The sequence below is a fragment of the Typopeltis vanoorti genome, chromosome 10 (assembly GCF_054136105.1).
Source record: "Typopeltis vanoorti isolate ZY-2024b chromosome 10, IOZ_Tvanoo_1.0, whole genome shotgun sequence".
NCBI classification, from domain to species: domain Eukaryota; kingdom Metazoa; phylum Arthropoda; class Arachnida; order Uropygi; family Thelyphonidae; genus Typopeltis; species Typopeltis vanoorti.
Window position 1 is genome coordinate 85,784,054 of NC_143558.1, and position 24,974 is coordinate 85,809,027.

The 24,974-nt window shown below is 37.6% G+C and overlaps 1 protein-coding gene across 4 annotated transcripts in view; it reads left to right on the forward strand.

Annotated features, from left to right (window-relative positions):
• Window positions 1-1,049: 1,049 nt before the first annotated feature.
• Window positions 1,050-24,974, forward strand: part of LOC150102560 (uncharacterized) — a 144,501-nt gene continuing 120,576 nt past the window's right edge. Inside the window, exons 1-2 of one of the 4 annotated variants that reach the window (XM_090399234.1) lie at window positions 1,200-1,431; window positions 1,896-2,068. The gene's annotated coding sequence lies outside the window, so the exon portion shown is untranslated. The other 3 variants (XM_090399237.1, XM_090399236.1, XM_090399235.1) reach the window with 3 other exon arrangements.

A 24,974-nucleotide genomic window follows, 5' to 3' on the forward strand; every position in this document is an offset into this window, starting at 1 on the left:
CTAACTAATGAATCACATGTCCCTTCACACAGAAACTATGCTGTGTAGACCCAAGCAAACCATATGTTGCACTGGAAACACAGTCTAGTTAAAAACTGTTGTCCGATTTTTTAATTTCATTGAATAAGTGTTTATTTTATTGCATTTGAAATTCTCGATTTCATTATGACAGGTCATAAAGGCTAACTTCAAATAAAATTCTACCATGCATTGAAACATGATATATAATGCCTGTGTGAGTTCGCCTGTCAACTCAAACGCAAACAATCAACAATAAAATTCAACCAAGGTTTGAAACTTTGTGTGAGTTGCGCCCGCCAGTAATGAGAAGTTTTGGCGAAAATAATTAAACTAATAAATATATATTGAATGTTGTCATGATGGTTTCAGATGTTATGGAATTCGGTTGAAAAGAATTAGCATTACACCTCAACAGTTGTCGGTTGCCTTTGTCTTTGGGTTGCGCGGTCTTTTGTTAATACCGCACCAATCAAATGCACGTCTTCAAAGCTGCTGTCTCGTGTAAAACAAAATTTAACTCGCACGTATTGTGACAGTTAAAAAAAAAAAGGTTGAATAATTTATAAGCGAATAAAAGGATATCACTTGTAAATCGTTGATGTGCCAGCAAAATTCTCAGACGTGCCACCTCTGGCACGCATGCCATAGGTTCGCCATCTAGGATGTACGCTAATTATTCGGACAACAAGATCGGCTGATTACTCACTAGCTACTTAAAAACTTTGCGGGTAGCCAAAATGCTTTATCAAACACATCATTTACAATTTTTAAATAAATCTTCTATGGACGATTTTAGGAAAGTCGATCATTCAACTCAGAGTCTGATTATATTTTTTAGGATAAGAGAAAATTCTGTAGATCTCGAGCAGATTCTAAATACAGCTTCTCTCAGATTTCTAAATACATCTACAGCATGACTTGCAATACTGATTATTCTTCCAGTTTTTCCAAAATCCGCAATTTACAAAAGCAGGCATACTATAGACTCTAGGATGATTTAACGTGATCGAGAGGTTATTTTAGTGAACAGAAACGCTAATTTTTACGAAGTAGTGAATGAAGTTTGAATATTATATCATTTGAGAAAACGTGAAATATTTTGAGATGAAGGGATACAATTTTATCCTCTTTCTATTACTTTGGAACTTGTCTTTTACGAGTTAAATAGGTATGCCGAGAGTGCCGTTAATTTCCTGGAGCATTCCTGCAAGACACGCGGTGATGTATTGTGTTAGACCTAGTGCCTCATCAATCCCAAGTATACTTCATATACCTCCTGCTGACTCACCATCACTCCCTTCTCCACTATATATCCTATCTAATTAACTTCCCACGATGTGTCGCATTCATGAAGACAAAGTGCTCTGATAAACTGCTCATTGAATATTTCAACTATATCCTTTGCAGCCGGTACCAATCTACCATTGTTACTACTTAAACCATCTTCCTATATTCATTCTTTCTTCTACTTGCCTCATATCGAAATAAGTCAATATGATTTTTCTTGGTTTGATTAGCTAATTTCTGCTCAAACTGCATTTTGCTGTCTCTACTAAGTTAGTTGTGCATACCTTCCCACCTTGCCCTTTGCTTGCAAAAGATTATTATCAACCTTTATTTAATTATGTATTTAATGAATGAAAACAATGTTGAGCGTGTCTCTCCTTCGTTTTTGCTGTATTATTTTTAGCGCACTATTCTCCATCCTCTATTTTACTATATAGTATTCTGTATGTGTTGTTTATAATTCGCTTTGTGATATTAATATAATACATACTATATTTAAAATCTTTTAAGTATCCAGCAGTTATTTATTGCTGAAATCCAAACCTATGGCCAGTTCAGCATTCTTAAAGTGCGAATTAATTTCTTAGATTGCTTGGCCTATACTTAAAATGAATCAGGGAACGTAGTGTAACCACTGGAACTTTAAAGGAAGTGGCGGGCTTTTTGATGTCATGATATGAACATACGATTGTGTATACTGCACTAATTTGCAAGAAAGGGTGGTTGCCTATTTTTCAGCAGTTTCTCATTTTCTAACGAGGTTAGTGAGGAATCTGATTTTACTGAATTAGCTTATGTATGTATGTATGTGTATGTATATATGTTTCATGCATCGGCCCCCAAGGCGGCAAAATTTAAAATTTAAAAAAAAGAAAAAAATATATATATATATATTATATATATATATGTAAAAAAGTTTTTACCTTGGGTATATATTATGTTAAAGATACCAAGCAATTTTATAAGCTAGGTTCTAAACCTAGCTTACTCTCATCCTGAGATTTTTATTTAATGAGGTCAAAGCACCTTATGGCAACTTGTTTAGGTAAAATATTTTTAAGTTCTATATTACTTCACCCTTGGCCTTTTTTAGGTCTGGCTCCCACTGACAAGACCTCAATAAAGGTCAAAACTGGTGTGGATAGTGACCATTACCCTAATGCATAGCATCATACATTTCCACAAGGAAATGTGCTTTGCATTAGGGGAAAAGTCTAAGGAAAGTGATCAGAGCTTACTCCACCTTTACAACGAGTTGCCTAGTGATGCACTCCATGCAGCCGCGAACTTGACTTACTTGTCTGTTTGCTTACTTTGGAAAAAGGATTAAAAGCCTAGCTTATAAAATTGCTTGGTATCTTTAATATATATATATACACATACACATACACACACACACACACACACACACACACACACCAGGCCTGTTTTATCATTAGGCAAATCTAGGCAATTCCTAGGAGCGCTAAGATTTGTGTACGTGTGCTTGTGTGAGTATGACAAAATATATATATATATATATATATATAGAGACAATGTATAGGGGTGCCTAAATTTTCTTTGCCTAGGGGCATCAGATACTCTCAGACTGGCCCTGATATACACTACCATGAGTTGCCTCAGACTTGCATTACATGGAGGCACAAACTTGACTTACTCATTTGTTTGCTCACTTGGGAAATAGGATTAAAAACCAAGTTTATATATAAAATTACTTGGTATCTTGAATATATATATACGCACGCACACATGCCAAATGCAAACTAACTGTGTTTGTTTGCATTTGGTTTGCAAACAAACGCATTCGATTTCAACATCTCCACACACACACACACACACACACATATATATATTTATTTATTTACTGAATTAGTATATGCATGTGTGTGTGTGTATTATTATTATTATTATGTCACGTCCCCAGGGAGTCCAAAGACTCATCGAGGGAGAGTGTGCCAACAGCATGAAATGATTGTCCCCTTCCAACTACTAACCGCGCTCAAACTTGCTTAACTTTTTGCATGAGCCATTAGTAGCAGAGGCTCTACCAATCGACTAACCTTTGCTAGCAATATATACACACATGCATTCGATTTAAACATCCCCCCATATATATATGCACAGTTAGTTTGCATTAGGGACACCCTCATTACCGATTTACGTATTTCACGTGATAAAGAAGTACTATGTGATATCAGTATCATGTGCAACTATTGTAAATGGGCACATCTATCCTCGGTATGTAATCAGAATTTGCTAGTAATGGGGAAACATGGCAACATAAGCCAATATGACTGTGGACAGATAGTTGGGTGCCCCGGAGGGCAGGTGCCAATTATTTCAGAAACAGCTGCACTTGTTAATTTATGCCATACTACTATATCAAGGGTGTGCCAGGACTGGATTAACCATGAACAGACATCTAGCAGAAGAGCTAACATTTGGTCAGCCACACGTGGCTGATCCTAGAGATGAGCATCGTGTGTCATGACTTATCTTGGCAACAACTTGCACCAGTCACACACCTTGTCATTGGGCTCATACAACTACAGAGCGGTTGGAGGAACATGACAATGAATTCACCACATGGAACAGAACATTTTTTCGATTTAATTTGCTCCTCTATGAGTCTGGGACTCCCTAAAGTATCAAGTAATAATAATGATGATAAAGTTAATATTATAAAATGGAAATTAGAAATATTTTAATTATAAATATTTCCACACTTTTTTGAAATATTCATAACTAGAACAAGAAATAAATTTAGATGTGAGTAACTGGGTGGAAAATTTCTCTTAAAGAGTGTACATTTTTCATATACATCTTCACTTCTGCAAAATTATTATTAACAGACCTCCATGCCTTGGCTCCCAAACCCCCCTGATTGTAATCCAACTGAACATGTGTGGGATATGCTAGAATGGGGGTGTGAGAATTGCTGATCCTCCTCCATGGAGTGAGCATGAACTGATGGAGTTGCTGCAGTGGACATGGGTCGAGTTATGCATGAAGGATTTTTGATGCCTTGTGGAATCTATTTTGAGGCATCTGTGAGCTGTGATTGCACAGAGAGATGGGCCAATGCATTATTAGGTGGATATTTTTAATGCAAAGCTAACCCAATATATGTGGTGTGTGTATATATTGTTCAGGCAATTTCATGGAGTTGGAGGTCATTGTATTATTCCATTAATATAATTGGTGTCGTGTTAAGGGAATGTTCCAGGGAGTTAACAACAGCGTTAACTTCCTTTTTAACATGAGTCTTAGATTGGTCCATGCTCCAGAGGAGTGCAAAGATGGCAAAATTGTCATCATCATGAGCAAATTCTTGTCATGTACTCTCAAGGGGTTTATAGGATATGATAGTATTACATGAAAAACTTCACTAACTTCATCACTAACTTCCTATCTACAATTTTCCTCCAAATCAATCTGTTACCTGTCAAGACTCCAACATTATCAGATTTTATATTTCTGTCTTCTGAGGCACTTTTTACTATATCAATCCACCTATATCTTGGTCTTCCTCTGGGTCTTTTTCTTGCCAACCTGGCAGAAAACACTTGTTTTGCTATATAGGCCAATCTGCTTGTCTGGAGTTGTAGTCAAGGTGTTGATGCTAGTGAGGACAAGGATTCAGAACTGAGTTGACAGCAGTAGAATTCTCTTTAATGGAAAGCATGGATTTCATAAAGGAAGATCGTGTTTTAGCGATTTGCTGACTTATTATAACAAGCTGACAAATACATTGAACAAGGGGGGGGGATGCACATACAGTCTTCTTTTTCTTTCCAAGTCTGGAACACCAATCATATTGGTGTTCCAGAAAACAGCAGCTTGTATCGCCTTGTCATTGACCATCAGGATGTCATTCGTGGAGCACACATCGATTAGATTTGGGCAACATAAAAAATGTTCATCAGTTTGGATGTCTCTGCAGTCACAGCTGTCATCATCTGCATAACCCCATTTCATCAGGTTACTTCTGCATCTGGACACTCCCACTTTAAGATGGTTCACAGTCCTCCAGGTGCTGTAGGGTAGGTGATATCCCTTGGTTAACTCTTCCTTAATTATGGAGGCTTCTTGAAGTTGAACCGATTCCCTCCATAGAACAAGACTTCGCTCCTCAGGTTTATGGATCAGTGGTTTAGTTCTTTGCATAAAACTATGTCTTGATTTGAGTCGAGAAGCCGTGATGATATGGCCATACATTGGATGTCTTTCGTCTGTCATCTGCTTTTTTCTCTCCATCTCACCGGCCACTTGATGCATTATGCCTGCTAAGGGATACAGCTTGTTTACTAGGGTTGGTCTTAAGCATCCAGTTATGATCCTAATGGTATCATTTAAAGCCGCATCCACATGTTTCGCATTTCTAATGCCTCCCACACTGGGGCAGCGTACTCCCCTGCAGCAAAACACAATGCCAAAGCCATCAAGTGAAGTACCTCTGGTTGAGCTCCCCACGTTGTGCCAGTCATTTTTCTTATGATGTTATTTCTTGCATAGATTTTTCCTTTAGTTCCTGGCAGTGTACCTGATACGACAAGGTATGATCCAGCTTAACTCCAAGATATTTGGGATTGCTGCAGTGTTCGAGGTGTTTTCCTCTCCAGATAATGTTTAACTGGCCTTTTGCTTCCCTCTTGCGCAGATGGAAAGTGCAAACCTGAGTTTTGTTTATTATTATTATAACATATATTATATTATTATGTTATTATATTATACGTTAACTACAATATATTATTATAGTAACATTATTATAGAATGTGAGCAAGTTGCTAAAACATGACCTTCCCTTAGTAAATTCATGCTGTTCATTGAGAAAGTAGAGATTTTCTGTCCACTTATTTCTGAATGCGAGTCCTAAGCAACTTTATCAAAATCTTCACCACCACTCCTGAGATGCTGATTGGTTAATAGTTGGATACACTGGTCTCTGCACTGCCCTTTTGCAATGGGATTATCATATATTCTTTCCACTCCTGGAGAATCTTCCCTCTTCTGAGGCTCAAATTATGTATCCTGGTCAAAGAAATAGCCAGTTCAGTTGAACACTCTTTTACCATCTGTGCTAATATTCCATCAGTCCCTGTTGCTGAATTCTTATTCAGTTTGTGGAACATCTCTAACACCTCCTTCTCATACACCTGAGTTTCTTCGTTCACTGAAGAGGTAGCAGCGATTGCAAGGTTGCACACACTGGTTGATCACTTTTAACAAAAGTGAGCACTTGTTTGTTGAACTTCTGCATATGTCACCTGCATTCAGTAAAGTTAGTCTTTCAGTTTCATTCTTTCTTTTACAGCAGTATAATGATAGAATTCTTTTGTGTTCTTTAGCTTGCAGAGAGTGTTTCTTTTCATACTCAGACTTAATTTTCTGTCAACAGTTGTGACTCTTCTGGCCTGCTGCAAATCTCTCTCATCAAGCAAATTTCTTGCTTGATGAGATTTCCCATCCATTTCACTTCTATGCTATTTTATTCTTTGAACTCTAGGTACTCATTCTGATTTTGCATCAATGTATTTTTTAACATGTTCACTGCCACGCTAGTTCAGCATAGTTTGTTCCTGTACGCCAAGCAATTTCACTTCTTCAAGGTCAGTATGAGTAATCTCGTTGCCGGCGGTAATCGACATACAAGTATACTCGTAGTTGGCTTGTGTGGAGCATATACCATTTACGAGTATACACAGTTTTGCTGCTAGCTCCACATGCCAAGCATTTTCACTTCTTCAAGGTCAGTATGGGTAATCTCGTTGCCGGCGGTAGGCGTCATACGAGTATACTCGTAGCTGGCTTGTGGGACTCATATACCAACTACGAGTATACTCGTAGTTGGCAGCGAACGTGTTAAACACTGCCCATGTCAATATCCTTCCATCCAACAACTGATACCATGGTGCAGAATCCAGCATACTCCTCAGTGGGTCATAAACTTTGCTACTTCTCAAGTGAGTACTACATGGTGCCTGTCACCAACCAGAGGCAGAAGAGTCACATCTTTAGCTGAAATCTCCTCTGACATTACAATGAGATCTAACACTATATGACCTCCAGTTCCTTCTGCCACATGCTAATTGATGGAGTTGTCTCATAACAGCTTCATCCATTCAGTTGCATTCTTCTCATCAGATTTTACTGCTATCCAGTCAAAATTTGGATAATTAAAATCCCCAATTATGATTACTCTTTTAGTACCCTTCATCTTTATTTGGCAGTGCATTTCTTCATCAGTAGCAACCGATCCACTTAGTCTATAACAACACCTCACTATGTATTTGATCTTGTTAATCTCCAACTCACATCAGATGCCTTCAAATTCACTGCCAGATGAAAAACTATTACTAGTATTGCAGTCAGAGGTCTCAGCACTAACTGGATTCAACTCATTCAATATCATTAGTAGTATGCCCCCCCCCCCTCTCCTATCCTGTCGTTCCTTTCTAAAAATACTTTATCCTTTACACTCGATAACAGCTGTCTCACTAATTGCCTACAGTCTGAGGTCCCATCCTATTGACCAAAGCAACAAACTCCCCATTTGTTTCTGATACTCCTAGCATTCGTATGCATACATAATAAGCTTCCTACATGTATTTTTGTATACTCTTGTCTGTAGTCTATGTGACACATTTGGACACCTTGCATATATCTCTGTTCTTATCTAGTGTCTTATTTATGCAGGCATCTTTTCACATACTGGATGGATCTGAACCAGACAAACCGAAAATTGAATTCGTTCTCTCCTCATAATCAAAACCATGATAATACCATAATAAATTTAGTTTAATCCTTTATCAAAGTGTGAGCAAACAAAGTTTGTGCCTGAAAGTATCTTCAGGACTGGGGTAAAGTGGTACAACACTGGGCAACTTGTTGCAAAGGTGTAGCAAGCTAACATCACTCCTATCTCAGTATCTCCCATAATGCAAAACACATCTCCTTGCGGATATGGCTAATGTTATGCATTAAGGGAAGGGCCACTACCCAGACTAGTTTCGACCTTTGTTGAGGTCTCTTCAGTGGGAACCAGGCCCAAGTGGAGATACCAGGCAGAAGCATTAGCAAGGTCATCTCTACCTATAGGAGTTGCCAAACGGTGTGCCACCTTTTTAATAAATTACTCTGGATTTAGAGAAAGATATTGAAAGTTTATTTTTCACTTGGTTAGACTATAATAAATTTAGTTTATAATCCTTTAAACTAAATTTATTATAGTCGCAAACTTTGTTTGCTCACACTTGGATAAAGGATTAAACTAAATTTATTATAGTCTAACCAAGTAAAAAAGAAACTTTCAACATGATAATACCCATTCCCCTTATTAGCACGGTTACGAGGGTGTTCTGAAAAGTTCTTGGCCTCAACCATAGATGGCAACACTATCGGCAAGATTTTTTTTTTTTTTTCTAAATTGGCACATCTGTCATAAGCATCCATGCGAAATTGCAACTCATTCTATCAAGTAGTTTGTTTTATATAGCTGTTTGAAGCAAAAGTGCTGTCTGTATCCCTTGAAATGGATAAAATTGAGTATTGTGCAGTTATAAAAATTCTTTGTAAAAGAAGGTTTAAAACCAAACGAAATTCATTCAAAGTTCCTAAAAGTTTATGGGCTGCCGAATTTAAACATGTCCGTACCAGCCTTGAAGATGATCCGCGTGAAGGACATCGAAAAAGTGCAACAACACCAGAAATTACTGATCAAGTGCATGATATGGTATTGGATGACCAGCGAGTGACAGTGCGTGAAATTGCCGAGACTATAGGCATTTCAAAAGAACGTGTAGAATATATTTTTGCATGAAGAATTGAATATTAAAAAACTTTGTGCAAGATGGGTGCTGCGCTTTCTCACAGCAGATCAAAAATGCATTCTCATAAAATTCTCTGAACAGTGCTTGGAGCGTTTAAACAAGAATAAAACTGATTTTGTGCATCGATTTATTACTATGGATGAGACGTGGATTCACCATTACACACCGGATTCCAAATAGCAGTCAACACAATGAACCGAAGCCGGTTGTTCAGTGCCAAAAAAGAACAAAGTTGGTTCCATCAGCAGGAAAGGTTATGGCATCAGTGTTTTGGAATGCTAAAGGCATTTTGTTTATTAATTTTCTTGAAAAGGGTAAAACAATAACCTGGGAATATTATTTCGATCTTTTAACCATACTAGATGAAAAAATTCCTGAGAAAAGACCCGGTTTGCAGAAGAAAAAAAATCATCTTTCATCAGGACAATGCACCTGCCCACAAAGGTGTTTGGCAATGGGAAAAATTAAGGGATCTGCACTATGAATTGTTGGAACATCAACTCTACTTCCCAGATTTGGCTCCCTCTGACTTCTGTCTCTTTTCCAAACTAAAACTCTTCCTTGCTGGTCAGCATTTTTCTTCGAATCAAGAGGTGATTGCAGCTGTAGAGGGATATTTTGCAGATCTTAATGAGAACCACTACAGGGGCAGAATAATGGTGCTGGAGCAGCACTAGAATAAATGTATTAATTTTAAGGGAGATTATGTTAAAAAATAAAAGTAATTTGAAATTACAAATTTGTTTTTTCATTGTTAGAACTTTTCAGACCACCCTCGTACGTAACATTGTTGCTGTTACACAGAGATTCTCACCATTCCTCCCATCATAATTCGAGTGAATGGGAATGGGGATGCCAGTTCAATGTTGCAAAATGTAAAGTTTTAAAATTTGGAAAACAAACATGCGATGTAGAATTTATGAATGTTGGAGATATTGTTGGAGGTGGAGGAAATAAGAGATCTCGGGATGATAGTGGATATGGATCTAAAATTTAGAGCACACATTGCCAAAATTGTGAGGACAACACAGCAAATTATGGAAATGATATGGAGGACAGTAACTTATAGAAGTAAAGAGATTCTTGTTCCATTGTGTAAGACTGATTAGGCGACACATGGACTACTGCACAGATTTGATCACTTGGTTTTCAAAAACGATGAAGAAATGTTGGAAAGGGTCCAGAGGCAACTAACTAAGGTGGCTTCTGATCTCTGGAATGTTGAATATGAGGAAAGGTTGAGAACATGCAATTTCCAGAGTCTAGTAGATAGGAAGAGGGGTGATATGATAGAGACCTACAAGTTAGTAAGGGATTGTTATAGGATCTGTGTTAAAGATTTTACAGAAATTTTCTGTAAAACCTATTACTGTGTTATAGGTTTTACAGAAAACAGTGTGAGATCAGGGGAGAACCAGAGGTCATCCTTGGAAGTCGTATAACGGAGGGCCTGAGCAGGGGAGTGAGATGTATGTTTTTTCTGCATGCAGAGTTGGGAATGATTGGAATGCCTTGCCTGAAAGGGTGGTGTCTGCAGAGAATTTGAGTGTTTTTAAGGCACAGTATAATGAGCTGTGTGTGGGATAGAAGGATCTGATAGATATGTCTTTGACTCCATGGGGTCTTAGGGTAATAATAATAATAATTTAGTTTCCTGACTCTCTCTGTTATGTCTCATACCAATTAATAATTTTTGAAGACTTCTGATATCAAACACATTCAAGCATAGGCCATCCATCTTATACAAATCTAATCTTCCCTCAAACTCGCTCCACACATCCAAAAGTATTTCCTAGTATTTCTTTTAAAGTTTGACATCTCAGGTTTTATTTTTAGTTCTGAATTGTTTTGAAACTGAACTAATTTCTTAGTAAATCTGGTTTTATTTCATATCAGTATGAAATAGGAATGTGATTGTGGTGCAAGAAGCTCATAAGGCTTATTATTGAAGTCTTCGTTCAAAGATATTGGTTCATTAACAAATTAATTATATTCAGTCTCTAAAGTTTAGAATTTATTAGCATTGAGTTCTCTTCAAATAAGTTGTAATATCCTAGAAGAAATCTGAGATCCTGTCAGTTGCATGCTTATCAGTGAAAACAGCTGAGAAAACCTTTTACGTCATATAAGTATTTTAGCATATCCTCCTTATGCATCATCATCATATTAAAATACATATCATCATGCTCAGTTTCAACTTCTTCCAGAAATTTTTGAATCTGGAAGAAGTTCAAGTTGTTTTTAGGTTTTTGAAACATCAATATGTTTCAAGGATCATGATATTTAGAAAACTTGCATGCTGTGTATTGTACATTACCTTATCCCAACACAGAATCCCATGGCTATAATCCCCCCCCCCCCCGCTTAGTTGATAAAGGTGATGTAGATATCCTGATTTAAGGATAATTGTTGTAGTTTAATGTATGTGCATTTTGGGTTGAAAAGGTTACATGTGGTATATCATATTGAGGAAGGTGGATTGCTGGAAATTGGTGAGGCTAGGGACTTAAGAATAATGGTGGACAAAGAATTGAAATATAGAGGACACAATGCAGAAGTTGATAACTTAGCTTGAAAAACACGCTAACAAGTAAAGATAGGTAAATTATTATCCCTCTTTATAAGGCTGTGATCGGTTGCATCTTGACTACTGTGCACAGATTTAGTCACCTTTATTTTTTGGGGATCAGGAAGTGGTAGAGAGGATTTAAAGACAAGTAACTAAGCCGATGATAGGTCTATGGGATGCTCCCTCTGAGGACAGGTTAAAGGTGTGTGGGTTACAGAGTTTGGTTGATAGATAGAAAAAAGGTGACATGATAGAAACTTATAAGATATTAACCATGCTACCGGCCAAGACGTCTGTACAAGACAATGTTATCATGGATGCAAAGTGCACATTAAAATTGTAATACCATTGATATTACATTGAAATATATGATGGATACGAAGCACACGAGGATGTGTATTTGATCCATAATGGCTGGTAAGGTGGTTAAAGGGATTTTATAAAATTGACGCAAAGGAAATTTTTCAATATATGTCTCAAGTCAGAGAACTAGTGGTCCTCCATGGAAGTTGTGTGAGTGTAGCTAATATGGGTGTGCAGACTAGATTTTTTGCATGGATTGCCAGAATTAGTTGCAAGTTCTGTGAGGTCGAATGAATTTAAGGAGAGGTATTATTATTATTATTATTATATGCGCACTTCCATGCAGTCCAAAGACTCATCGCAGGAAGTCCAATCTATCCACGCAATCTATCATACCTTACCTTAAACGCATTAACAGACAAAGCACTCACAACTGACTCTGGCCACTTATTCCACTCATTCACTACTCTCTAAGCAAAAAGTCTAGTCCTCACACCCCTACTAACCACACCTTTATTCAACTTCCAAGGATGACCCCTTGTTCTCGTTTCTATAGCCAAGTGCTGAAACATTTATCCTGTAAAATCCTTTAAGCAACTTAAATGTTTCTGTCATATCCTCTCTTTTTCTCCTATCAACCAACTTCTGCAATCCACACATTTTCAATCTATCTACATAGGGAACATTCCACAGGCCACTTGCGTCTGAATCCTCTCCACCACCTCCTCATCCCCAAGAAAGTCAGGAAACCAGACTTGAACACAGTAATCCAAATGTAGGTGTATCAAGGCCTTATAAAGAGGAATTACAACTTCCTTATCTCTGCCTGTTAATGTGTTCTTCACTAACCAAGTAATCTTTTGGGCTACCTTAGCAATATGCCCTCTAAACTTTAACTCTCTGTCTACCACCGCACCCCTAAATCTCTATTTCATCTCTTTCCTGGAGTGCATTGCCATCAATGTGATACATTGCTTGTAATCTATATATCTCAAAATGTATAACTTTACATTTCTCAACATTAATCTGATACCCATTAACGTTTGCCCATACTGACAGCCTGTTTAAATTGTCCTGCAAGCTCTTGCACATCACCTTGATTAACTATTACTCTTCATTTTGCATCATCAGCAAACAACTGAATATTTCCTTTCAGGTTATTTCCTATATCATTTATGTACAAATTAAACAGCAATGGTCATGACCTTGTGGCACACCACTAGTCACCTGTTTTCGTCTTGATTCTGCCACTCCATATACCACTTTTTCATATTTGTCCAGCAGGCACCCTTTTATCCACTTAACCAGTGTCATATCCATCCCTATTTGTTCTAATTTATGTAACAGTGTTCCATGTGGTATTCTGTCAAATGCTTTTGCAAAATCATTGTGTAACCATTTCCTTTATCCCACTTTCTATTATGGTGGAGACTGGTGAAAATTTTAAGTGGGGGGTCTGCATATATAAAATAAAAAAAAAAATTATTTTTTTCCAAATCAGTAACCAATTTATTAATAAATAAATTTACATATTAAAAAATTGCTTTATTAAATATATTTCACCCTCACCACGAACACACACCAATAATAAAAGTTTCGTATCTCACAGAAATAACACATGCATGTATACAGTTTATCTGTAGCAACACTTAAATGAGCAGTGTCGGATTCACTTGTTATGTGCAGTGACAAGTGCAAATGAATATCGGTGAGTCTAGCTACAATTGGCCGAATGCGATAATTCTGACACTGCATTAGATCGCAGTACATTTGTTTCGTGTAATGATAATTGAAAAAATATAATTCTTTTCATATTTTCAACAGTGACACTCATCATAATTCAGCCTTGTATCTATAATAAATAAATAAATCATTATATGTTATTTTAACAGAATAACATAAGATTTACAAAAAATAGTTCACCCTCACCACGAATATGCACCAATAATAAAAGTTTCCTATTTTAGACTTTATTTTGGACTTTTACAACCATGCCTGAGATACTGATTGGTTTGTAATTTGCTACTCTAGTCTTAGAATCTTCTTTATGCAAAGGAATAATTTTGCCCTCTTTCCACTCCCTTGGAACTCTACCAGAGACTTAAAGAACTCTACATGAGCTGAGACTTAAAGCTGCATTTACACTGAGATTCTGTAATATCCTAAGAACATCCAATTCATCCACCTCTGTTCCCACATTAGTGTCTATCACATAGCTTAAAGCAGTAACCTCACTAGGAAGATATATGCTTGCAAAGTGGTTACTCAGTAACTTCTATCTCCTCGTGTCCATCACTCATCAAGGTTAATCTTCCATAGTCATTCTTCCTCTTACTTGTCACATAACGAAAAAACCGTTTGGGATTTCTTTTGGCCTGCTTGGCTTAATTCTTCTCATAATCTGATTTTGCCTTTCTTGCCTGAATCTTGTACTGTTCATGAGTTTGCTGGTCACTTTCTCTTTATATACCCTCCACAGCATTTTCTTCTTCTGAACACACTTCTTCTTTTACACGCTTCGTGTGTAAAATATTTAGTTTGGGTCTACCACCATGAGTCTCTGGACTCCATGCAGATACTGTATAATAATAATAATATTTCCATATTTATTTTTTCGTGATCACTAAAAATTGTACCAAACAGTCAAAATGCTTTACTTGTTCGTTCTATTGGTTTTCTATTCATAATGCAGCAATGTTTTCCTGCCTTTCATAGTCTTTATCTGTTTGTTGTTGATTTTTTTCATCATGTTAATTACAATAATCATTTAATTTAGTTAAGGAATCCAGCAGACTTGTACTGGATTTATTTAAGAATATGCATAACATCACCTGCATGAAGTACAGAGCTAAGTTGAATATCTTTAGTTTTGATATGAGGTGCAATGTCACTTTCCTTCATAATGCAATTTATTTATATGCAGATGATGAATAACAGTGGAGATAATGTGCACTGTACCCCTGTCTTACATTTAATTTTACATCAAATAATCTTCCTCTATCTCCCTCAGTTCTAATTACTGACCAGCACATCAAATATAGGCAATGTATTGCTCAGTATAATATTCCATTTAAACCCTATAATTGTAGTGTTTTGAATAGCATTTCTTTTGGCATCTTGTTATATTCCTTTTCCAGATCTTGGAAATTTATGTACACAACCTTGTTTTATTCCCACGAATTCTCATTTGTTTATCTTAAAGTGAATATCTGAACCTGATAACCTCTCTCTCTTTGGTCTGAACCCAGCATGTTCTTTTCTAGATTTCTTCTACACAATTTTTCTTATCTCTTTTCAAGTAGGCTTGCATAAATCTTACTGGAATACCCAATAAGTAAATTTTTGTGTAAATCTCATCTTCAGTTTTATTTTCTTTTTTATTAGGGAACTATGAGAGCTGTACTCCAAACATGTAGAATTTTATTTTCTGACCTTACTTCTGTTTAATTCTGTGCCGCTACTGTACAACATTTATACCTCAATATTTGGAATATCATCTACTCCAACTGCCCTTCCACATTTCAGGCTTTGATGGCTTTTTTCACCTGAAGGATTGATACATATGCCTTTTTTTTTTTTTTAGTGTGACATCCACCCACAAAAGGCTTTTAGTAAACCTATAGCAAACCATGGCCCATTTGTTCATTTGTTCCATTGGTGAACTAAGGATTTTTTTTTTCTGTTTTTATTTTATATGTATATATATGTTTTTACTTATTTCTTTATGTAGTCCAGAACCTTGCTTTAGAGATCATAGAACTTTTTCAAGCCATTTCAGGCTTTCAATAAGCAGAGCAATGATCTCAGATTTGGTGATAAAGTTCATTTATCACTCAAGACAATCAGAAACTACAATGAGATGGTGAAATTCAAACCCCTATACCATTGGTTGGAGAGCAGATATGCTAACCGCTTGGCCAACCCTGGCTGTCACCGCTTGTAATTTTAACAGTGTTGGAAGTTTTTTTTTTTCCCACTTGGTTAGATTATAATAAATTTAGTTTAATCCTTTTATCCAAGTGTAAGCAAACAATTATTATTATTATAATTTTAACAATCTTTCAAGGTAATTACTCCAAACATCTAGGATATCCTTATCTTTAGTAACAGTACTCTTCCTTCTATTTCTAAGTTGTTTTTTTTTCAATAGCCTTCAGGGAATTTTGCTTCTTTCCTGATATTTATCATTATTATTATTATTAAACAAGACTTCATGGAGTCAAAGACTCATCTAGGAGGTCCTTTTATCTCACACACATCTCACCATACCGGGTCTTAAACACATTCAAACTCCCTGCAGACACCACACTCTCAGGCAAGGCATTCCAATCATTCGCAACTCTGCACGAAAAAAACCTGCCTCTCACTCCCCTACTCACACCTTCTTTATACAGTTTCCAGGGATGACCTCTGGATCTCCGACTATTCTCTGTAGAACTTCTCCACCATTGATCCTATAACAACCCCTTACCAACTTGTAGGTGTCTATCATATCTCCCCTCTTCCTTCTCTCCACTAGACTCTGCAAATTACATCTTTTCAATCTTTCCTCATACTCGACATTCCAGAGGTCAGAAACTACCTTAGTCAGTCGCCTTTGGACCCTTTCCAACATCTCTTCATCCTTCTGAAAACCAGGTGACCAAATCTGGGCACAATAGTCCATGTGTGGCCTAATCAAAGCCTTATACAATGGAACAAGAATCTCCCTACTTCTACATGTCAGTGTCCTCCTCATCATTCCCAGAAGTCTTTGTGTTGTCTTCACAATTTTGGCGATGTGTCCCCTAAATTTTAGATCCTTATCCACTATCACTCCCAGATCTCTTATTTCCTCTACTTCCAACAATATATTCTCACCAAGCATAAATTCTGCATCCCATCTTTGTTTTCCAAATTTTAAAACCTTACATTTTGCAACATTGAACTCGCATCCCCATTTGCTTGCCCAATCACTCAATTTATTCAAGTCTTCTTGCAAGGCCACAACATCTTCACTACTCTTTATGGTTCGTCCCAACTTTGCATCATCTGCAAACAACTGAATATCACCATCCAAATCTTCGCCAATATCATTAATATACAAGTTAAATAGTAATGCCCCTAAAACAGATCCCTGAGGCACTCCACTAGTGACTTTCCTTTTCCTGGATATTGCACCCCCATACACAACTTGTTGATACCTATCAGATAGCCAGTCTCCAATCCAATGCACTAATCTAATATCCAACCTCATCTGCTCTAGTTTGACTGTCAACTTATCATGAGGTACGCTATCAAAAGCTTTTGCAAAATCCAAGTATATTACTGTGTATCCTTCTCCTCTGTCCAAGGAAGCAGTCACTTTATTGTAATAAGTAAGTAGATTACTAAAACACGACCTCCCTTTAGCAAATCCATGCTGTCCCTCAAAGATTATACCATTGTTGTCAACCCAACTCTGGATCCTAGTTCTCACAAGCTTCTCCAACAACTTAACCACAACACCTGACACACAGATAGGCCTATAGTTTGATGCTTGAGTTCGATCACCTCCTTTATGAAGTGGCACAATCTTGCCCTCCTTCCACTCTTTAGGGACTTGACCAAGTGCAAGACTCGTATTAAAAAAATATGTCAAGGCAGGTGTCGACTCTCTGGCACATTCCTTCAGAATACGCGGTGATATATTATCAAGTCCCACAGCCTTATTTACATCTAGTTTACTCAACTCCCCAAACACCTCTTGCTCACTTACAGTCAGTCTCTCCTCCCCATCATCAACTGCTCTTAATCTCTCCATGAAGTCACAATCACAAGATTGAAAGATCTTTATGAACTGCTCATTAAGTATCTCCACCACACATTCTGCAACAGCTGTCTTTATACCATTTCCTCCAATCAATGTCATCCTTCCATAATCATTCTTTCTTTTGCTGGCTACATATCGAAAGAACTCCCTAGGATTCTTTTTAGCTTCATTAGCTAACTGCTGTTCATACCTCTCTTTAGCTACTCTCACCAACCAAGTCACCCTCCTTGCCTGGTCTTTGTAGACCTCATGAAATTGGTTACTTCCACTTCTCTTATGCTGCCTCCACAATGCCCTTTTTCTCTGTATTGCATGCTTAATCTCTTTATTCATCCATCTCACACCTACCTTATTTAACCTTCTCACCCGTGGTATACATTTAGACATTGCATCCACTAAATATTTTTTGAAAATCCCCCAAGCTGCATTGATCTCTTTTCCAGCTAACTCCTCATTCCATGCTACACCTGCAAGCTGTCTCATGAGCTCTTCATAATCACCCCCCTTGTAGTTCCACATATACCCTTTTTTCACAGGGGTCCTTGCACTGCTGGCAACCACCCAAGTAATCACCTCATGGTCACTTTCACCAATTGGTGGATGATTTGATACCTCATTGATAATTACATCCTCCGATGAGATGACCAAATCCAAGACCCTTAATCCTCTTGTGCCCTATGTTACATACTGTCTGAGGGAGTTATCCCTCAAAAACTCAAGAAACTCATTTTCTTTACTTCCAGTTGCTATCTCATCATTCCAGTCTATATTGCCATAATTAAAATCACCCATAATGATCACCCTTTTCTTATTTGCTTGGCTTATTTGACTATACATTTCACTATCACCACCATCCACATTACCAGGTCTATAACAACATCCCACCAAGTATTTGATTCTATTCACCTCTATCTCACACCATACTGCCTCAAAACCACTGGTCCCATTTCCCTCTTGCATCTCTACCTTATATGGACATAACTCTTTCTCTATCATCAATAGCACTTCCCCTCCCTTTTTACCCCTTCTATCCTCACGAAACACATCATACCTTTCCATCTCTATTCCTGTCAGGATGTCATCCTCATCTAACCATGTCTCACTTATTCCGACAATCTCTGGGTGCACAGACGCAATTAGTGCAACCATTTCATCCGCCTTGTTCCTTATACTTCTAGCATTGGTATACAAACACAACAACGCATTTCTCGATCTACAGCTAGTTCCACTGATACTACTCACTCGATGTGATCTCTCCATGCTGGACTGGGGCCATTTCCCTTTCTGCTTCTTCATTTTAGAACCCTTTGCAATTCCATCTGTTTCCTTTTGATCCCTGATCATCCCATTACTTTCCTGCCTACACATGCTCTCACCTCCTCTTGGAGCATCCACCTTTCTCACGCTGTGTATCCCTGTCCACCCTGAGCCTCCCCGTTTCCCTGCTCCTCTTGCACACCCATTCTCTTATTTTCTATACTCATACCACTCACTTCCCCATTCATTTCCACTCCTTCAATCTCTCCTGTCTTACTCTCCTGCTCTTCCACATCACTCCCCTCTCGATCTGATTCATTCTCTCTATTCACTTCTCCACTTTCCAGCAGCAGTCTCTCCAAGCGACTCACACCATAACCACTCAAATGCAGTCCATCGCTCCCATACAGCTCACTTCGTCCCTCAAACTCATTCCACACATTAACAAACTGTACTCCCATCTCCTCACACATTTCAGCCAGAATATCATTCATAATCCTTGCTCTCTGCCTCATTTCACCACAATCATACCTAGGCAACACACTGACCACCTTTCCTGTCACACTATTCTCCTTTATCTTTCCAAGCAGTCTCCTGACATTCATTTTGACATGTTCTTTGTTCTCTCTCAAATCATTTGTACCAATTAATACAATTAACTCTTTTGCTCGTTCCCGCCTCATATTCAATGCCTCAATCACTCTACTCATTTTACCACCTGGAAAACATACCTTGTGCATTTTATCCTCTAGCACACCTTTAATAATGGAGTCTCCATACAACGCCACTCGCTCATCTTTTGTTAACTCTTTCATGCCATCATGATTTATTTTAATAGTTTTGACCTGAATTCTCTTAATTTCAATCCGCATCCATTTCATTTCTTGCTTCATCCAATCCAGTTCACCTTCCGAATCATCTGTAATCTTACTGAAGTCTTCCCATGTCCTTTGTTTAGCTGCTCTTACACCCAGTTTTGCTTTCTTACACTTTTCTATGTATTCTCTTAGAGCACATGCTGACTCGTTTTCTAGGAAATTTTGATATACTTTCTCTTTACCACAATTGCCTAACTTTTTTTGAGTGCACCGTATAGAGTTTTTGCTTCTGTCCTTGCAGACTGTTTTATGACATGCCAATTTCTGATGAAATGGTGGAATCAATGCTTTTATTCCAGTGTGCCACTAGGTCTACAATATTTGATTCTTCCTTTCAAGCCACTTCATGTTCTTGAATAATATTTGAGTCTACAGTTCCCCTCTTACATATTTTTCTGTTCTAAGTGATATTCAGTTTTATCCTGCTCAGAATTAAATGATGATCACTTCTTGTTTGACATTATTATTATTATTATTATTGTATGGGTTATGGCAAATGATGGAAAAGTTTCGAGAGAAACAACGGGATCTACATCTGGCATTTATTGATCTGGAGAAAGCATACGATAGAGTGCCAAGGCAAGAAGTGTGGAGGTCTCTGAGGGAGAAGAAGGTTCCAGAGAAATATGTCAGGTTGGTGTGGGAGATGTACAGAAATGTGAAGACAAGTGTTCGGACCTGTCTGGGACAGACAGAAAGTTTTCAAGTAACAGTTGGCTTGCATCAAGGGTCAGCATTAAGTCCGTTTCTGTTTAATATTGTGATGGAGGTGGTGACGGAGGAGGCGAGAGAAGATGCACCTTGGACAATGTTGTATGCAAATGACATCTTGCTGTGTGCAGAGTCAAGAGAAGAAGCGGGAACTAAACTGGAGAAGATGGAGAAAAGTACTGGAAGAGAGAGGTATGAGACTGATCAGAAGTAAGACAAAGTATATGTGTTGCACAGTGGGCGGCGGCCAGGAGACAGATCTGGAGCTGAAGGAAATGTCATCAGGAAGGTGAGGGACTTTAGATACTTAGGTTCAACAGTGGAAGAAGATGGAGGAGCTGAGAAGGAAGTGGGATGCAGGATACAAGTGGGTTGGAGGAACTGGAGGGAGATGGCTGGAGTGTTATGCGATAAGAGGGTGCTGATCAATCTGAAAGGCAAAATCTATAGGACAGTAGTGAGGCCAGCTATACGTATGCTATAGAAACTGTGGCCCTGAGGAAAAATAACATCAGCAGGATGGAAGTAGCAGAGATGAGAATGCTTAGGTGGATGTGCGACGTGACCAGAAAGGATCGTCTGAGAAATGATTATGTGAGGGGAACAGTGAAAGTTACGAACTTAGGAGCGAAGATACAGGAGGCAAGGTTGAGATGGTTTGGTCATGTGATGAGGAGGGAGGACGAATATGTGGGAAGAAGGGTCATGCAGATGGATGTGCATGGAAGGAGGAAGCATGGATGGCCAAAGAAGAGATGGAGGGAACTGGTAGAAGAGGACTTGAGGATGAAGAACTTGGATGTGGTGACAGCCCAAGACAGGAGGATGTGGAGGAGACTCATCATCAACAGTGACACCACTTAAGTGGGAGAAGCTGCAGAAGAAGAAGAAGAAGATTATTGTATGGGCACCTTGTAGTCCGATGACTCATTGCAGCAGAACCAAACTATCCACACAATCTATCATACCTCTCGTTGAACTTATATTAACAGACAAAGCACGCACAACTGACTCTGGCAACCCACTCCGCTCATTCACAACTCTCCAAGTAAAAAATCTAGTCCTCACACCTCTACTAACCACACTTTTATTCAACTTCCAAGGATTACCCCTTGTGGCCCCTTGGTGACCACTTGGTCCTTCCAACCAAGTGGTGAAACCTGCATCAATCCTAGAAAACCCTTTAAGCAACTTAAATGTTTCTATTATATCTACTCTTTTTCTTCTATCAACCAACTTCTGCAATCCATACATCCTCATCCTATCTTCATAGAGAACATTCCACAGACCACTCACCATCTTGGTCACTTTCGTCTGAATCTTCTCCACTGCTTCCACATCCCCAAGAAACCCTGGAGATTAGACTTGAGCACAGTAATCCAGATGTGGACGTATCACAGCCTTATAAAGAGGAATAATAACTTCCTTATCTCTTCTTGTTAATGTGTTCTTCAATAGCCAAGTAATCTTATGGGGACTACTTTAGCAGTATGCCCCCTAAACTTTAACTCTCTGTCTATCACCACCTCTAAATCTCTAGCTTCATCTATTTCCTGGAGTACAGCACCATCAATGTGATACGTAACTTATAATCTATTTGTCCCGAAATGCAAGACAGCTATGTTCTCCCAGGACCTTTTGAATTGGCAAACTGCCTAGCAGGTTTTACTGACTGCCCTGCTAATTAATGTTGCGAGTTGACATGGCTAAATAATGAGCAAGAATGGAAAAATAATTTAAGACATTTTTTAATTAGTAGTGATCAGAAATCTAACTGGAGAGTCTCAATACTTGTGAAACCAGCTCAATTTCTTGCATTGCAATCCAGTCTCAAGAGCTTTGAATATTCATTTTGATGCACACCAATCCTTATGTGGAAGAAGACAAAAATTGAGATCTCAAATACAACAGTATCAGTTGCAAAGAAGATCTTTTACGAAAGAGACGTAATTTTGATGTTTGAAAGAAATAAATTGTGAAAATTGAGCAAATTTGAATCGAAAGCAAAAATCGATGTTAAAAATTTATATTTATTTTTCTTAATAATGGTTTTTGTCCGAAAATCGTGAGTCAAGTATTTAATATTTTATTTTGTAAAAGAAAATAGGCCTGCGCATCAAATACAGTTGTGATCTCGAAACTCTCGAGGACTATGACATCAGTCTCAAGTGATGCCAATTCCCATTCCTAGTAATTAATACTTATAAATAGTACAATTGCGACATAACACACATTATGTGTCTCAGGTATTACTGTCAGTGCACAATTCAGTGATTTGTTCTGATTAATTTAATAACAATGATATTTTGTATTTATTAAATTACCCCATAATGAGTAAAAAGTCAAGTCAGAAAACCACATTAAGTTATTTTAACAAAAATGAAACTGATAAGCATAGTAGCAAAGACACCAAACCAATAACAGAATCGTCGATTTCTGCAGAGTCTCTTTCAAATGTAAAACATGCATCTAAACACTGCTTATTGGGTATTAAGAGTGAGTGGTTTAAAAAATTCCATTGGTTAGTTGTGAAAGATAATGGAATGATGTGTTCCACATGTATGAAATATGGAAGTCATGATCAATGTACAATCAATGTGAGGCTTCTGAGATTCTTTGTGATTATTATTCTAGAAATGAAAGTCCTGCAGTTTTAAACTATGAAAGTACTAAACTATAATGGGCAGTTGCATCAAAAATGATTAATGGACAGTCATACAAAAATATAGATCTAAGACAAATACTGTTGAAATTAGCAACAACATCAGAGCTCAAAGAGTTCCAAATTTAGCAAAACTAGCTGCTGTTGGACTGGCCAATCTGTGAGCACAGCTGAATGTGAAAGGGGTTTCTCTTCATTAAAAAAGGATAAAAACCTGTATGAGGAATCGCATTGGACCAGATCCAACAGATTTTAATTACGAAAAAGCTGCTGACAACTGGACTTCAAGAAGAAGAAAAAAATTAATGTATAGAATTTTAAGCTGTGAGCATTACAAGGTTTTCATTACTTAATGAGAAAATATAAAAAATCCTAGTTTTGTTTGTTATAGTTACTATATAAAATATTATCCTTGTTTGAAATAATTTCTAATAAAATTACTATTTTAATTTGTTATGAAAAAGGATCTTTCTTAACCCATTCAAAATTTTTGTATGCCCAGCTAATGCTTCATTCCAACCGGTGGTAAAAATATATGGGGAGAACACTGGACAGTATTTAAATCATCCTGCAAGCTCTCCACATTGCCTTGATTAACTATTACTCTACCTAATTTTGCATCATCATCATCAGCAAACAACTGAATATTTCCTTTCAAGTTATTTCCAGTATCATTTATGTACAAATTAAACAGCAATGGTTCGAGCACCGAATCTTGGGGCACACTTTTAGTCACCTGTTTTTGCCTCGATTCTGCTCCTCCATATACCGCTTTTTGATATCTGTCCAGCAAGCACCCTTTTATCCACTTAACCAGTGTGATATCCATCTCCATTTGTTCTGATTTGTATAACAGAGTTTCATGTGGTATTCTGTCAAATAGCTTTGCAAAAATACCAGCAGAATCACTGTATAGTCTTTTCCTTTATCCAATTCTTGTGTTACTGTATTATAAAAAGCTAGTAAATTACTAAGGCATGACCAACCCTTCACAAAGCCATGTTAGACCCTCATACAGTATCATATTTCTATCTATCCATTCTTGAATTCTGTTTCTGTCCAATTTTTACAGTACTTTTACCACCACACCTGAGATCCTGATTGGTGTATAATTTGCTACTGCAGTCTTAGAACCTCCCTTTTGCTTTTTATTTTGCTTTCTTTCCACTTACCGTATTTGCTGGCTTATAAGATGCACTTTTTTTCTTTGAAAGTAGGTCTGAAAAACAGGTGCGTCTTATATGCCTATACTCAGTTTTTTATTACTTTCATTTCTGGAAATTTTCTCTGTTCTGAGTTACACGATTTCTTTTTGCTTCCTTGCGGTGTGTGAGAGCATTCCAGTTACGTAGAGTTCAGTAGATGCGCATGCTCTGTCATCGACCATCACAACGGTGTTCCTGTACGTTTCAACTTTCCAATTGTTGTTGTGGTTTTTGTGAACAGTGATAAATTTCTTCTGTTAAATTTTCTCAAAATTTCTTGGTAAATTATGACTGAAAAACGTCGGCATTGCTACAATAATGCATACAAGCTACGTGTGATTGCTGTGCTAAAGAACATGGAAACAGGGCTGCAGAGAGGCATTTCGGGCCACCTTCAACTGAGAAAATGATAAGAACTTGGTGGAATCAGGAATAGGATCTAAAAAATCTTTTTTTCTTAA